At 46.5% G+C, this 18,051-nt stretch overlaps 1 protein-coding gene across 17 annotated transcripts in view; it reads left to right on the plus strand.

The window, feature by feature from the left end:
• Nucleotides 1-1,768: 1,768 nt before the first annotated feature.
• Nucleotides 1,769-18,051, plus strand: part of map2 (microtubule-associated protein 2) — a 76,560-nt gene continuing 60,277 nt past the window's right edge. For all 17 annotated transcript variants that reach the window (XM_028992081.1, XM_028992080.1, XM_028992090.1 and 14 more), the window contains exon 1: nucleotides 1,769-1,834. The gene's annotated coding sequence lies outside the window, so the exon portion shown is untranslated. The remainder of the gene's footprint in view (nucleotides 1,835-18,051) is intronic.

An 18,051-nucleotide genomic window follows, 5' to 3' on the forward strand; every position in this document is an offset into this window, starting at 1 on the left:
AAAGTCACTCAGACGTTGGCTTGTTTTACAGTGAACTGGCAACCTGCAGGTCGAAGTAAGATTAGGCTCTGACACCCCTCCGATCTGACAGCCCTTTTGACTTTTTTACTTTTTTTTTGTGACACTAAATTTATCACTTTTAATTTGTGGTTCTTTCAGTTCCCTATATTCCAGAACTGCAATCAAAAACTGTCCTTTACATGTAATTTTCTCTAATATTCTCTGTGTTATATACAGCACAGGCCAAAAGTTTGGACACACCTTCTCATTCAGTGTGTTTCTTTATTTTCATGACCATTTACATTGTTAGATTCTCACTGAAGGCATGAAAACTATGAATGAACACAATGATCGTCGACTTCAGGAGAACCCGCCCCACTCACACCCCACTCAGCATCCACGGCTCCATGGTTGAGACTGTAAAAGACACCAAGTTCCTGGGAGTCCAGATCTCAGACGATCTCACCTGGACCACCAACATCACCTCCATTACAAAAAAGGCCCAGCAGCGTCTCCACTTTCTGAGACGGCTGAAGCGAGCCAACCTGCCCCCTCCCACCCTCACCGCGTTGTACAGGGGCACCATAGAGAGTGTCCTGACCAGCTGCATCTCCGCCTGGTTCGGTAACAGTACTGTTGCCGATATCAAGCAGCTTCAAAGGATCATCAAAGCAGCTGGTAACATCATCAGAGCGTCTCTTCTGCCGCTGCAGGACATCTTCTATAAGCGCTGCATCAGAAGAGCCCCCTGCATCGTGCTTGATCCCTCACATCCATCCCATGGACTTTTAACACTCCTCCCATCCGGCAGACGCTACCGCAGCATCAGGTCTCGATCCTCCAGGATGCGTGATAGCTTCTTCCCACAAGCCATCAGGCTCCTGAACACACTACCTGCACTCATACTTCCCCCCACACACACTCGTACTGTGGACTAACTCTGTTGCACCTCTGCACTTTACACCTCATCGCTGCAATTATGCACACGCTGCTATACGGACTACCTCTTCATGTTGCACTGAAACCAATAACTGTACTATCATTACTGTTATTTATTTGCACAGTCTAAACATGTATATATCACTGGTCACTTTTTAACACTAATTTTTAGCCAAAATGTATATTTTGTATCTTATTTATTTATATATTGTATTCCATGTGCCGCATCTGTTTTTTGTTGTCTATTTTTATGTTGCACTGTTTAAACTGGAGCCACGTCTTCTCGTCTCTCTGTATATCTGTACAATATATAGAAGAGATGACAATAAAGTTTACTTGAACTTGAACATGTGGAGTTATGTACTTAACAAAAAAAGGTGAAATAACTGAAAACAGGTTTATTATTCTAGTTTCTTCAAAATAGCCACCCTTTGCTCTGATTAATGCTTTGTGCACTCTTGGCATTCTCTCAAGAGGTTGTGTAAATGTAAATGGTCATGGAAAATAAAATAAAAAACACATGAGAATGAGAAGGTGTGTCCAAACTTATAAATATCTATAGTTCATTACTGCATTATCTACAAAGGCTGTAATTATCGTTTTAACCTTGGGCAATTAAATTTACACGCATTATGAATGTGTAACTACTTGAACTCTTATGAAACACTATTGTTCTAGTGTCTAACCTAGTGTCTAGTGTCTAAAGACTTACATTGGATTATTTCTTTTTTTCTTTCTCTCTTTCTTTTCGTGAAAAAAAAAACTACATTGGCGCATCTCATCGGTTACTTACGGTAGATTGGACCCGGGGGGCGGAGCTACTTCATCCCAGGATCGTTCAGCTTGTCATTGCGCCGCATGAGGTGGTCTGCAGTGGGCAGGTTGCGCCGTGCAGGTAAGGACTCCGTCCCTTCGTTTACGCCGCAGCCACATTACAGCGGCAAGACAGGTCAATTCATTGTTACCCCACCCCTGCTTCGGACGACGGGCGCGGGAATTGACGGTTTTCCGTACTAATCCGCCGCACGGTTCGGAAGAAAGGGCGCATTGTTCGTCCTCTCGCTCCCCCGGACACGAACAGGTTACCGACCGCTTGAAAGCGACCCGCCCGCGTCCCGCGTCTTGAATGCGCAAAACACCAATTTCGGTTTTCTTTTTCTTCTTTCTTTCTTTCCTTCTTTTTCTTAAACTGTTAGCGTCTATTTTCGACGTCGTTCCCCGACTTTTCGGCCGGCGCGGACGAGGCGGCGGCAGCAGCAGCGCGGCGCCGGGCGCCTCAGGTCCAGCGCGGATGGTGCTGAAAAGCGAGCAGAGTCACCTGGCCGCTTCTCCTGCGCCGGCCTGACGCTGTTTTAATCTCCGCGTCTTTTGTTCTCTGCGTCCCGAGGACATAGACGCCGCGGCCGGTCACGACGCACTCGAAACGGGTTTTTTTTTTTGGCAACTTCCACGTCGTTCTCGCGGCGGAACTTGCAGCTGGTTTTGGTGGCTGTGGGGAGAAAATGTCGACGCACTCTTTCAAATATCAAAATATCACGGCCTTTATTTCTCATGTGTCTGTTTCTAACTGTTGAACAGTCACAGAAAAAAAAGAAATGAAAAATAAAGCGCACCCCCCTGGAACGATGTGGGAAATTTAAATCAGGTTTTATTGCTGAGTCATTAAAGCCTTTCCAAAAAGAATTTTCATTTCCTAACACTTCCGAGGGGGATCCCGTCGCACTTGAGGGACACGTTGACGTTTCACACAGAGAAAGGTGCGATTGTGGGACGGTGGAAGACGGGAAGACGTCTCTTTTCTCTGTGTATGTGTGTGAATTCCGAAGCAGACGTCCATTTTGCTGGATGGCCAGGTGGAGCCAGCAGTGTCTGTAAAAGCCCACCGTGCTGCGGGATGAAGGGGGTCAAGTCATGCACGCCAGCATCTGAACAGGTTAGCGCGAGGTCCTGATGTAGCCATTGATTTCCGTTTGTTGTGAACACTGCTGGGGTGCAGGTGCGTCCATAGTCTGTGTGGACATCCTAGCCGCCCTAGACGCCATCAGTGGCCTTGCTGGGACTTGGCAGGTCTGGCTTTGATGGGCTCTTGGAATTGTTTCCCGCCAGACATTCATCCACAACACCCCGCCCTCTTTTGGGTACATTTCCTTGTTGTCCGATTGGTTAATTGCATTCACATTTACATATACTGCATTTACCAGACGCCCTTATCCAGAGCGACATACAATCAGTAGTTACAGGGACAGTCCCCCCCTGGAGACATTCAGGGTTAAGTGGGCTTGCTCAGGGACACAATGGTAGTAAGTGGGGTTTGAACCTGGGTCTTCTGGTGTTACCCACTAGGCTAATTGGTCATGGCCCGGGGCAACGACAAGTCTTACAGAAATGTTTAAAGGCCTCAGCAGTTGTGAAGGGCCCGGCGGGATTGTTTACCGGAGGCACCGACTGGGTTTACTGTAATCACAGGAGGCAAGCGAAGCTCAGCAGAGGTCAGTCAGCCCATACGCCTCCGAACGGGCGTGATCAGCAGAAAAGTTAAATCAGAGGCCGCTCGTTCGGCGTGAAAACGGGACTGCTCGGTGCCTTTTCTGCTGGAAATATCGTTTTTCGCCAGGGTGACTACAGTTCCAAGTGAATGCACTTTAATTACAATGGAAATGGAACAAAGAGCAGAACGGGAGCGAAGAAGTAGCTGCTCTGGACGTGTGAGGGTCTGGCGTTGGGGGCCCGCATCAGGGGTGCGGCCTTGCACAGTTGCATGGAGGAGCTGGAGGGCCGAGCACAATGACCTCAGTGTTCGCCGAGCGCGGCTGAAATCACGCCGCTTCCTGCACGCCCACCGAGGCTTTACGTAGGGCTTCGTTAACGCTATGCCAACTTGGCATAGAAAACCAATTTCTCTTACCACTGGCCTGGGAATGTTTTTTTATTTATTTATATATATTTTTTTACTTGAAATGCTGTTGTGTAACTTTTTCTTTTCGCATAAGAAAATACAGATTACGCCTTACGTTGGCTCTGACAGCAGCCACCAGTTTAGTTTTATTGCCAACCGTTTATAATGTGATGAGATGATTAAATAAGCTGCCGTGTTAGTAATTTAAGAGAACCTGAATATATAGATATACAGTACGGGCCAAAAGTTTGGACACACCTTCTCATTCAATGTGTTTTCTTTATTTTCATGACCATTTACGTTGGTAGATTCTCACTGAAGGCATCAAAACTACGAATGAACACATGTGGAAAATAAAGAAAACACATTGGATGAGAAGGTGTGTCCAAACATTTGCCACACACACACACGTTTAGCCAGTCTTATTATTTTTCGATTCACTAGTTCACCAATCAGTTGTTGTTGGAAGTTTCTTGTTGAGGAACCCAATAATGAATGTTAATTAGTTTTGGCTGTAAAATTTTGCAGTAGTTAGTTTCTCTTCTTCAAAGTACAGATAGTTAGCAAGCGATTAATTCTTTGCTTTTTTTAAATTAATTTATGTAAACCATGATAAAAACTGTTCAGGTGAGCTAGCCCCACCCGCAACATCTCTTTTTGCATTTTGAAAATAGGGCTGTAATTGGCAGCATCTAATTTGCTTCCCTCTTTTGTCTAGACCCCAAATTTTGACCACGGCACATACTGAACCTAAATGCATCTATGTGTGTGGTTTTATGTGGAAATAATCTGTCCCACATCAAAGACGGAGACCCTGATTAGACTCGATTACAATCCCTAAGCAGGATTGGTTTAGATGTCTGCAGGGTCTGATCTGACACGAGGTGTCCCCTTACGCCTGGTGCAACACGGACAGAGAACCCATCAAGGGATGGCTTCATCGTGCCAGCCCATGACACACATTGACCATGTGAGGGGAATATTGGCAAGACAGTGTGCTGGTCCGGTGACGAACCGCAGCCTTCGCGTATAAGCAGCCGCGGGGCAGGTTTAGGTGCTGAGGTCAAGCTCAGTGTCTTACTGAGACCATTGCGCTACCTAGAAAATGACATGTCCAGCTTGTGTATGTGTGTCTATGTGTTTAAATGACAAAAACATTGAGTTCAGGGCCAAAAAAATAAGAACAAGAAGAAGAAACATTAAAAGGATCACATTTCTTACACTGATGGCTCACATATTGATGTAAATGTTATTTTTATGTCCGCTATATTCATGTTTTATAATGATCCTAGTGATAGTTGAACTCCTCCGTATAGTCTTCAGACCCCGATGCTCGCCATATTCCCTCTTCCATTAATCTTCTCCCCATGTGACCTGTCACTGCTCCTTGCCTGAGTATCTAGGTGCTAGCCATGCTTTGGTCAGCAACGCCGGTAATTGAGGGAGAGTTGGCCATCTGTTACTTAAGAGTGTGTGTGTGTGTGTGTGTGTGTGTGTGTGTGTGTGAGTACAGATGTCTGTCCTCCAGGGAGGTAGAGATCACGGCACTTGGGTGTGGATGACCGCTCTCTCTCTCTCTCTCTGTCCCACCCCCAGGTTAGATAATGGCAGCAGTCTGTGGCGAGCAGTGCAGGTTTACATAACCTGTCCGAGTGACGTGTCCTAATCCAGACTTCCTGCGTGTCCCTTCCTAATCACGACAGCAACAGGCTCAGCGATCATTACAACAGGCAGAGTCGGTTGTTCATTCTGATAGTGTGTGTGTGTGTGTGTGTGTGTGTGTTTGGAGCACCAAGCTTCTGTTCAGCCCTTATTCCATGTAGGTCCTAATCCCACACCTTCTGGACAAGTGGACATTAGGATTTCTGATGAGCCCCTGCTGGCCTTTTCTCTGCCCTGTTCACTCTCATCACTCTCAGGGATAAAAGGCACCACTCTTGTCTAATGATCTTACGTTCTTGTAGGCCAGGAAGGCAAATAGATTACCATTAATTAATGTGTTTTATATTTACATTTAAGGCATTTATCAGACGCCCTTTTCTAGAGCACCTTACAATCAGTAGCGACAGGGACAGTCTCCCTGGAGACACTCAGGGTTAAGTGTCTTGCTCAGGGACACAGTGGGGTTTGGGGTAAGTGGGGTTTGTGGATGTCTGGTTCATGGGCAGGATTGTTACCCACTAGGCTACTAGCACAACCGTCGCATTTCCTGCATCTCCCTCTAATAAAGTAGACCTGCTTTTAGATTGCAACCTTTGCTTGGAAAGTTATTTGTGTTTTGTTTTGTCTGCGGTTATACCAGCAGCCATTCCCATAACGAGGATTAAAATTCCAGTCCTTCCAGGTAAACATTAGAAAATAAACGTTTGCTCAGTTTGCTACTGTTATGTGAGTGAGAACCAGAAATACAACGTGGCGCAGAGGACAGGGTTCTAAAGACCTGAGTGACACAAACATCCAAACTGCGTTCTTGTCTGAGACGGCCACCATGCACGCTATAGGCTGATGCTACTCACGCCACTCTGTGTATGTATGTGCGTGTTTGTGTGTGTGTGTGTGTGTGTGTGTGTGTGTGGGGGGGGGGGGGGGGCAAATAGTAGTGGTCCAAAACCTAGTTCTCGCTCACCACGGCAACCCCTGCCATGGTAACGGCTTCAGAGGAATTGTGGGGTAATGAAGACCGAGATGAACACAAAAGATCCTCTTCAGGGCTCTGCCCATGTGGAAAAATGCAGGGACGGCTCAAAGCAAAAGCCCCCGGGCCAAGTAGGCCGTCACCCTCCCAGACCCGCATCCTGTTTGATGGCCCGGTGCGTGACCTTCCTTCTGCCCAGAATGAGCAGTTTTCCGTTCAACCGAGGCCGTAGTTTTATGAGCCGTTTTCTTAGGAAATATTAGTTCAGGCCGGGTCTCTGTGGGGAAGTGCACGCTGCTCTGATATTTGGAAAAAGTTATTGCCAAATAGCCACAGATATTGCTGTTTTATGTTCATTGGGGAGCAATATATCCCGGTGCACTAAGAAACGTAAAGGATAGTAGGGCTCATGAAATAAGCTGAAGAAAAATTGCATATTTTTTTAGGCCCTATTGCATTATCTATAGTTATGTTTTTTACTTGGAAACATTCTTTTGCCTGTATCACTGATATGGTGTATCAGATTCATGATAACATGTACATATTAGGACTGTCAGTTGATTAATTTTACATAAATTACTCACAATTAATTCTTGCTGTAATGCATATTTAAAAGAAGTGTGGGTAAAAGTGTGAGGTCACATTTTATGTAAAATGATATGCATAATGAAGTATGTCCTACAGCAGCTGCGTTAAGATGAATCATAAAACCAAGCGGCCATGCTGGACAGATACAGCTATACTCGCCATAGTAACCAAGAAGATGAGGAGGTCAGGCCTTAAACAACTGTTCAAAAATGTACATACATAGGGCCCTATGAAATCCATTACATTTTTTCTTAAATGTCTTCCATTATAAACGTGTTTATTTACCTAAAAATTGTGTGATTATGGAGCGGATGTAAAACTGCTCCATACTCGACTCACATGTTGTGTGAGTGTGCGATTAAAACTAAAGTGTTCCCCGCTGCTAGTTTAAACCTGGGCACGGGATTCAAGGTGGGGTACCACACATCCGGCCTTCTTGACAGTGTCAGCACACACACCCAGATCACACATGTATTCCAGCGGTGCGGTTCGGAAATAAACGAATATTCTTGCAGCATCGGTGGCGGCAGTTCGACTCCAGACCGTTGCACTGCACCCAGATGCAGCCGGAGGATTTCGGGGGGGGATGAGCGCGTGACAGCGACGCGCCCTACACCGATGCTGGTGGCAGGGGTGCGTGGGGGCAGCGGCGTGGGCGCGCTGCAGTGGTAGGTCCACGCGTAGGAGGACCGGCGTGGGCCGAGCGTGTGTCATTGCCGAGCCGGCGGGCCCGCGAGATTGCTTTTCTCCGTGGAACGGGGGCGGCAGGCTCTCCAGCGCGTCGCAGGTAGGGAGGGGGCTGTTTTATCCGCGAGTCGTGACCATTGTCTGTTTCTTTTTCATGGGGAATAGGATCACTTATTCCCTGCTGTGTGCGGTGTTACAAATGCACAAAATGGCTGTCAGCGTCTGGCATCGAAACATGATTTCATATTTTACTGTTTCTTTTTAAAGGCCAGCTGAAGCCGTAAACTGCTTAATTGAGCATGATGAACTCTCTAACCTCCAATTTTCAACACATTCCGATCTGCAAGGACACACACTGTCTCCACACGTGCTAAGCATGTTTGTGGGTCGGAAAATGAATGTGTGTTGCTGCGCTCGAGCATGTAAGTGGAGCATTTTGGTTTGATTTGTGCCTTGATTTGTTCACTTCCAACATTACAGAAGGGTCTGTACTTGTTTGCATGTGCCACGTTTCTTTGTCCTGCCTCCTCCCCAGATGTGATCTGCTGGTAGGTCTCCAGACCTCCTGCTTCTCCCCGGGACGGCACCCAGGCCCGGGAGTGGAGCCACCAAACTCTCACCAGGCTGCGGGGAAGACTGGGCAACAGGCTGCTCTTCATTTTAGCCAAAAAAAAGAGGGCTTCTTCAAGCCTCGCTCTGTTGTAATGATGAGATAATGCATGTTCTGCGCTCCGTGGATGCAACGGGGGGGTTCCGAGGCATGAGTCATGGTGGTTTTGGGGCAGGGAAGGCAGGAGGGCCAGCACCCTCGGTCATGAACTGAGCTCATCCACACAAATGATCTACGTTACATTTAATCTCTATGGCCTTTACATTGAAAGTAATATTATATTTTATTAGGCACCTACCCTGTTGACACGGTTTGTATGTCTATATACAACCGAGAATTTAGCTGAACTTTTGCTATGCACACTTTTTAAATAAACGGTAACAATCCATGCATCTGTAGTATGAAGCACACTGACTCATTCTCCATGAAGGTCCCCTAACATGTTTTTTTTTTATGTAGATGTTAGTGGTTCCCTAATACTCTACCTTAAGTCTCTTTACGAAATTCAGCCGTGGTGCACAATTACATCACTTTTATCCAGTAACCCAATGAGATTTTCCCAGGACGCCCTGTTTCGGTGTCTGTAGCTTTAAATACTAATGAGGAGGCTGGTCCCTGGCTGGTGGGACAACTTGCCCTGCTCCATTCGACTAGCCGAGACTACTACCACCTTTAAGAAGCAGTTGAAAACCCACTTGTTCAAAAAGTATTCAGACAAATCTACACTTACACTGCACAAAAAAAAAAGGCCAAGGGCAAGGCACCACCCCACCAGAGGGCATACACACACACACACACACACACACACACCATTCACTCACAGACTCACACCTACAGTCAATCTAGAGTCACCTACTCACTTAAGGTTCATGCCTTTGGATGGTAGGAGGAAAGCAGAGGAAAGAGCAGGTTCCAAGCCAGGAATCGAACTGACAGCCTTGACCCTAGTATGAAACGCAATGTAAATTGTGGCATATAGTAACATTTACAGCATTAAGTAGACAGGCCTAACCAGAGCAAACTTACATGTAGTAACATGTAGTTACCCACTAGGCTACAACCACCCAACAATATATATTCAGGGTTCCTACGGTCATTAAAAACCTGGAAAAGTCATGGAATTTGAAAAGAGAATTTTCCAGGCCTTGAAAAGTTTTGGAGCAAACATATAAAGTTATGGAAATCTGAATATCTAACATGAAGTACATATGTAGTTTTTCTAAAAAACCACAACATTTAAAACTAGCTCAGGTTTGTAGCTTCTTTGCTGGCTTTACGTAGTGAACCACGTCACGTGGTGCTGCGTGCATTGTTGCCATATTCCAGCACCTCTGCAGCCGCTTTTTTTGGGTTGTCATAAGTTAAGTTTCACAAGTTCCTGGTAAATTTTTCGCATTTGAACCGGTATTTCAGTGAACCTATGGTCATGAAAATTTGCCTTAGAGTAATTGAAAAGTCATGGAAATTCTTGCGTAAAAACGTGTAAGAACCCTGCAAATTGCCATTGCATATGTTTGCTAGTAGGATTCATTTCACAATTATGGTACGCTAACATCCCATCCCAGCATGTGTTTTGGGTGACGCATCGATGTTATTTTGTCAGGCATATATTCAGAACAGCCTCAAAATTCCACCGTCTTGGGCGTCTTGTATTTTTGGGCGGTGGATACTCTGCCGTTTCAGTCTGTGTTTACTTACATTCTCCTATATGGTGCAGACACACAATGACGTTTACTAGCAACTGATGAATGGCATCATGGGAGGCTTATAAACCACAGATGGACAGTAACCGCATTTCCATCAGATGGAATAAAGGACCCGGAGTTTAGATACACTTCCCTTCCACCATTATTGCACCACAGCCAGTGCTTTCCTTTCGGAATGCTGGCATGTACGGTAATTTCATTTCGTCTGAGGTTTCTGTCTAGGCCGCCAAAGTGGCACTGAGGTGAGCACTGAGCAAAGCACCGTCCCCACACACTGCTCCCCAGGCGCCTGTCATGGCAGCCCACTGCTCACCAAGGGTGATGGTTAAAAGCAGAGGACACATTTCACTGTGTGCACCATGTGCTGTGCTGCTGTGTATCACAAGTGACCATCACTTCACTTCAGATAGCGATCCCGTATTTGGAGAGACGAGGGCTCTGTTTTGTTCTGGTGGGCATGCAGACCAGTCCTTCTTTAGGATGAAGTGGGGACATGTTGTTCTGTTGAATGTATGTAGCTGTGTTTTTTTGACAGAAAGCTCAATTACTAGGCAACCTCTAGAATGACCTGGAGGGGTCGTGACCTTCAGTTTGCACAGAAAATAGAACGGCTGTTGGACCCGATGAGAAAGCAGCCTCATTCGGAAACGTCTCGCCGGCTTTTCTCGCTTCCTGAACCGCATGAAGTCGGTGCGATATTTCTCACAGGCCTGCAGGGTCGAGATGGTGGCTCCGTAATCGCTGCTTCGGCCCTGCGCTGTGACTTCATGCACGCCAGCCCAGAGCCGTCGGCGCGGCTGTCTGTTTGCCTCCCTGTAAAGTGGAGCACATTGTCCCCCCCGTGCCGGGGCCGCAGGGCCGTTGGGTATAATGAGGTGGCGGAGGGGCTCTGCTCTCGATGACTGGGCTTCGTCCCCTTTGCGGGGGTAGAGGTGGGCATGCAGCGCCATTCACAATTAGCCTCGCTCTTTCGGCGCTCCTCCCTCATCCCTCTTTTCCCGCCCACGCTACCTTTCTTTCATAATAAGATTGGTCAGGCTCAACTGCATTGCAATTCATCTCATTTCCTGCTCTGTGTGTGCAGCTGTAAAAAAAAAAAAAATCCAAGGCCAGGACAAGTAGGTGCATTATGTGGCAGAAAAAGAAAAAAAAAATCAAATTGTGTGCTTTATTACAGATGCGTGCTCGTTGTTCTCTTTTTGGAACAATGGGTGCCCGTTTATCTTAAAGACAATGCAAGATTTACGGCAATCCAGCGCTGACGAGACCTGTCCCCCAAACGACTGAGCCACATACAGCAGAGGCATGATTTACTAATGCAGAGTGTAGCATTAATGGCATTTCATGAACCCCTTTATTGTCCCTCTCAACCATGATCTCAGGCCATCTGCTAAACTAAAGCCACCCCCCACCTTCTGTGCTCTGTTTATGGACCCCTGTCTCCCACGACTGCAGGAGACCTGTTTCGGACCTTCTCGCCACTCCTCTTTTGGACTCGATCCGATGAAGGAATTACCGTCCTACAAATAGGACTAATAATTTATGAAGGTTCCTCAAGAAATCCCAGATGTGTTCGTTATTAAATTTAGCGGGATTACATTACATTTGTATTCGATTAAATGCCAGCTAATGCCAGCATTTCCAAAGGGAAATGTCGGGATTAAGAACTAAACAGTTTGTGAAAAAACAACACCACCAAGATCAGGTTGTGCCGCACGAATTCCTCTTCCATCAGAGCGGCATTGCTGTCGGCCCCTATAAGTCCTCCAGGGGTTGTGTGGCCACTACTTGATGCAACAGTGTGAATGGATTCATGAGGACGGTCTTCACATGTGGCTGACCAGCTCGGGGGGGAAACACGTTGTTGAGAAAGGAACGCTTGTTTTGGTGCTACGTCCTATTTTTATCCGCTGCTGACAGTGCATGCTGGGTACAGCCTTGGAAAATGCGATGCGGCCGCAAGATCAGACGTATACAGAGCGTGTGTGTATAGAATTTTTGTGTCTTCCCTCCCCCATCTCCAGCCTCCAGAGACTTATCTTGGCTCAAGCTTTTGGTTGGTGTCCATGGCGACCTGCCGCGGAGCCAACGGCAGCTGCGATGGCGTCTCTGTACGTTACTATAAGCCTGTGAGCATGTGTGTTCGCTGCCCAACACCACCACCAGTCTGTACTCCCGAGACTGGAATCTGGAAAAGTTCTATAGCCGAGATGGGGAATAGTACAAAGGGATTAAGGAGATTTTCCACACAGATTCTGTACATTCCTATCTGCTGATGAAGGGGCAGCAACAGCAGCAGCATCTGCAGGCTGTCGCCTTCCTGACTCAATGTCTCAACGTACATAGAATGTGACAGAATCACTTAAGATGTCGCGCCGCAGTGGTAACGTGGGAACCGGCATGTTGTGTGTGTGGGTCTTGGCTGGGTCTGAATGTTGCTTGGTGGAGTTAACTTGACAGAGTGGGAACGATGGGAGATGATTCGGTGATAACCGTTTATTCTTAAGTCTTTCCATTCATGGTATGAAAATAAACTTGAACATTCTCCAGTTTTTTATGCTTTCCTTTTTTTATGTTGCTTCTTTTAGATTGGGAATCTGATTACTGAACTGGAGGGTGCTGTGGTTTTGCTTTAGCTAAAAATACTGACTGTGCTATCTTAGAGGGTAAATGGATAAATTAAATGAATGTTTTTCGATCTTAAAACTGAAACAGCTACAAAAGAATAGGAAAAAAATACATCGCACGAAACCTTATGGACCTAAATGAAGTGTTCGTGTCTACTAAGAACTGTTCTATCAGATGTATTGTCTGCATTAAAAGATGGATGCAAGTTTCTTTACATTTAATTTTGATTCCATTCTAAAACAACACTGGAGGCCACCGCAACCCTGCGCCCACAGTCGATCTAAGGCCCATCTTCCAGGCAACAACCCACCATACTCAGGGTTCCTGAGTGAAAAAGTGGAAATGTTTTGACCCTCCATAAAGGTATAGACTGCATGGACTGAGAGAAATATTTTTATTTTAAACCTTAATTCATTCCACATGCTTGGTATTTCATTAGCTGATATGGCAGGCATAGTCAGGGTGTGCATTCTGTGAACAGAAATAGAAAACTCTCTGTAAAGTTTATTAAAAGACGTTATAAGTAACAGGGCCTGGGTAATCTGTTAATCTGATTTCAGCATTAGTAGATCTGCTTCTTTTGTTCCCAAAGGAGAATCGTATCACAAAAGACTAACCGAATCCGTCGATGTTTAATGTTTTCAACATGTTTCAATAAGCGAACTTTCGCCACTCCTACCGGATTCCTCTATGTGACAGGTCACTTTATTCTGCCTCTTTTACCATTTTAAGCAGGCTCACATGGGATCCATAAACGTTACACGTGTCACAGTCCGCAGCGATGTTCTCTGCCTCTGTTGTGCATGACTGAAACGCTGACTTCTTGAGTGGCAGGACCAGATGGGTGAGCGGGGCAGGTTTTCCTGCATTTTCTGCCCACAGTATTCCCGGTCTGGGATGCAGGGAGCACAGTGGAGCTACAGATTCATCTGTGGACAGTGTCAGCCCTCAGGGCATAGAGTGCCAAAGCCGGAGCTGTCCGAAAAGCATATGGTGACCAGGAGGCCTGGTCCGATGTGCCCACACACACACACACACACACACACACACACACACACACACAGTTATTATCAGCCCCCCCATACCTTCTCCCATTCTTTCTATGAAGGGCCACTAATGCTGTTATTTGTTGCCATGGAGACTGAGTCTCTCACAATCGCCATGGCAACAGGGTTTTAGTATCCTTTCCTGCGAGCCACCTACAGCTCCCTTTCAGAAGAGGCCATTACCAAACTACGAGAGTTTGGCCACGCTCGTAGCCTTAAAGCCCAGGAACCAGGGGAAATAAGGTAGCACGACCTTATTGAGGCTTACGAAAACACTTGGGTTTGTAATTTTGTGCTGCGGTAACGCGCTTCTGGATTTCCTCGCAGGCTTATTTGTCTCCTCCTTTTTTTATTTTGATGAGCCTGCGGCTTTTGAGTCACAAAGCAGCTAAATATTTAAAGAAGCCATCAGGACGTTGTTAGGGCCGTGATGAACATTTGACTGCGGCTTGTATCGTTGTGTGTCGGCATGTAAGCGATATTCCAGCCGGAGCCTGAGGGACCAGTGCTGGGCTTATGGGGTCGTGCCGAGCAGGAAGTCGTTTGTAACGCGTGGAGCTGTGTATACATCCTGTGTCTTGTTATATCTGGCGAGATGAAAAAAAAGGAACCGTCGCCGGTTTTCTTGCGGCAGACGAGGCGCAGACCCCTTGGCCCTCGGCAACGGTGCTTGGACAGAAATCCTTCGCTGTGTTTACATCTTGCGAATCTCATTAAAAGCCCATTGGCACCAGGGAATTCTGTTGCAGCATGTTGATTTACTGCGTACAGTCATTCAGGCAAAAGTGCCCCGCCTTGCCGAAGGGCGGAAGACAGAAGTGTCGATCGTATGCTGCCCACATGTTTTGGAGCGGGGAGTTCATTAGCTTGGCAGGGTGTAATTGGGCCGCGCTGTTTATGCCGCGTCCCAAACGACCTTGTAAAAAAAAAAAACAAGAAAAAAGCTGCGAAATTTCCCGGGTCCCTGTAAAACGGACACGCCCTGTCCCAGCGATGACGCCCGCGCCTCGCGACCGGCCCATCCCGTGAGAAGTACACAGCCTCCCACCCCGGCGTTTCGCGGCCCGGTTCCGTGTCATCGTTGACGAGGTACGCCAGTGATTCAGCTACTGCTGAACTGTCCCATCTGCGAGCTTCCCAGATCGGCCTGTCTCTGCTGTGTTGATATTTATGCCAGATTATGAAACGTTTGATAGGTCCATAGAGGCCCGACAAAGCCTTGCAGTAGCGGTGAAGTGTAATGTGCGTATGGGTGTGTTTCATCTCTAATGGAAAATGTAATGATATTGGAACATATGTGTCATTTTGGACAGTGACGTCCCTGAATAAACACAGGCTGCATTTTTCTTTGACCTGCAGATACTGTTAAGATAAAGGAATTTTTGTCTGTGCTTAATTAAACAGTAGCACCCAACACAACCATTTAGGTTATGCGTTGTTTCTCATTCCTGTTTCTCATTGATGTAGTACACTGGTGATGTGAAAAACTAAAATCACTTTTTCTATTTAATATTCTGATTTTCGGATATTTTAAGGATTCCACTAAGCCAATCAGAACTTTGGCTGCAAACTGTGCCATAATAATTCAAAGGTTAATTAATTGTAGTACAAATTATATTTCACTTCAATTATGAATGTATATTGGCTAAATGAAATCACAAAATACACTGCTTAAAAATAAAGGGATCACAAAAACAAGACATCCTAAATCTGAATGAATTAAATACTTTGTTCTTTACATAGTTGAATGTGTTGACAGCAAAATCACAAAACACACTACAGGCTGCTCCTGATGGTCCTCAGGGCAACGTGGCGTTGGTGGCTGGAGCTCATTTCTGCATTCATTTCTGGAGAACAGGCGGGCCAGTACATATTGTCAATGCCTTCACCTTGCAGGAACTACTGACACACTCCAGCCACATGAGGTCCAGCATAGTCTTGTATTAGGAGGAACCCCGTGCCAACCGCACCAGCATATGGTCTCACAAAGAAATGCCACCCCACACCATTACTGACCCACTGCCAAACCTGTCATGGAGGATGTTGCAGGCAGTAGACTGTTCTCCAGACTCTGGCACGTCTGTCACGTGTGCTCAGTGTGAACCTGCTTTCATCTGTGAAGATGAAAGTGGCAAATTTGCCAATCTTGTTGTTCTCTGGCAAATTCCAAACGTGCTGCACAGTTTTGGGCTGTAAGCACAACCCCCACCGGTAGACGTCTGGCCCTCATACCACCCTCATGGTGTCTGTTTCTGACTGTTTGAGCAGACACAAGCACATTTGTGGCCTGCTGGAGGTCATTTTGCAGGGCTCTGGCGGTGCTCCTCCTGTTCCTCCTTGCACAAAGGTCTCCTGATGTGCTGGCCTGTCTCCTGGTATTGCCACCATGCTCTACTGTGTCTGTCACTACACTGACAGACACAGCAAACCTTCTTGCAGCATTGATGTACATCCTGGATGAGATGCACTACCTGAGCCACTTGTGTGGGTTGTAGACCACCAGCATTCAAAAGTGACCAAAACATCAGCCATAAATCATAGGAACTGAGAAGTGGTCTGTGGTCCCCGCTTGAAGAACCACGCCTTTAATGGGGACGTCTTGCTAATAACCTATAATTTCCACCTGTAGTCTATTCCATTTGTTCAACAGCATGTGAAATTGATCTTCAACCAGTGTTGCTTCCTAAGTTTTATTTCACAGAAGCGTGATTGACTTGGAGTTACATTTTGTTGTTTAAGTGTTCCGTTTAAGCTTAACTGTAATGTACTTAAAGGTGAAATAACCTCACTTACTTCCAGTGACCACAATAACAAATAAATAGATGTTGTTTGACTTATAGGTAATATTTTCTATTGAATCCAATTTTATATTGAAATAATTTCTGGCCTCAGCTCTTTTAGACGATTACTTTTCCCCAAGTAGGTTTTTTTCTATGTGTTTATCAGCTGTCATATTTGTCTTGTTCTATGTGGCTGTATTCTTTTCAATCTCTTTAATGACTTGTCTGTTTTGCCCTGGTGTTCCTCACTGTCTTTTTCGTTTATCTGTCAGTATGTAGTTTTTGATGAGAGGAGGAAGGGTGGGAGAAGAACATAAGACCTACTCAAAGGCCCTTTTCACAGAGAATGTTTTTTTTTTACCCCCACACCCATAACAGCACCCACAAATTCACAAAGTCGCACTTTCTGCTTCTCATCTCTCCCCCCCGCTCCATTTAAGCTGGGGTCACATGGGCAGAAATAGCCTCCAATTTCCTGTTCAGCATGACAAGGGCCGCTTATTTCGAATTGAACAGCAATTTTCTGCTTTATGTGCATTTGTCATTCGTTGGTTTTGTGTTCCCCAGCACTCCCATGAGAGTAGAATGGAGATCAGATATTTGTTTGTTTCATTCTTAATTCTCTGAAGCATCTCTGGGGAGGTAATGAAACAAGCTCTTTGTTTGCGAACCACTTCTGCTGAAAAGTCACTCAGGCAAACATTGCTGTAGTGAAAGAGCAATCGAAAATATTCAAAGTAAAGTTGACACGTGCATGGAGCTTCCTCTGGGCTGTTCAGGTCCCATCCCTGTAGTGCTTCCCTATACTGCTCTGTCACAGCCAATACACCTCCAGCCCACCAGAGAGCACCAGACCAGACAGAGAGACGGCGACCCGGAAGCGGACACGAGAGCGCTCTTTGAGTTGAATCTATTCCCCAGAGACGCTAGCCTTGTTTTCCCACGCCCAGCTGACTAGAATCCACGACCACGACCCTTGCCTGTCCCTGACCACGAGCCTTGCCTGCCCCCTTTATTACGAAGATCTCCTGACGGATTCCACCTCGACACCACGACCTTCGCCTGCCACTGACACTGAGTTTGCCTGACCCTTGTAAGAAGACGATCTCCCCGCTACCCCCCACGAAGCCCTAGTTCCCTCCATGCCGCGCTGCGCCGCGTCCACGATTCCACTCCCGTCCCAACTTACCTCCGGCCTCCCTCTCCCCGACCAAACGCTTCCGGTCCTCCTCCCCAGCGCGTCCTATGTCTGCTCCCTGTGCGACGACTTGTCCCCTTGCTCCCAGCATGCCTGCAAATGCGTCCCCGAACTCCAGCAGTGACATGCTCCTTTTATAGCAGACGGGGGACCTATGCTGGTTATTGGAGCAGACAGGAAGTAAGGGGAGTGTGGTGGGTGAGGGTCCACTGCAAAAGCCCTCAAGTAGCGGGCATCCATGCTACAAAGATGCCAGGTTATCTACCGCAGACAGCCCTTTTCCATCCTGACAGGAGTTTGGGTAAGCGCACGTACTCCATGAGGTGTTTGAAAAGAGC

Source organism: Denticeps clupeoides, chromosome 9, assembly GCF_900700375.1.
Source record: "Denticeps clupeoides chromosome 9, fDenClu1.1, whole genome shotgun sequence".
Lineage (NCBI taxonomy): Eukaryota > Metazoa > Chordata > Actinopteri > Clupeiformes > Denticipitidae > Denticeps > Denticeps clupeoides.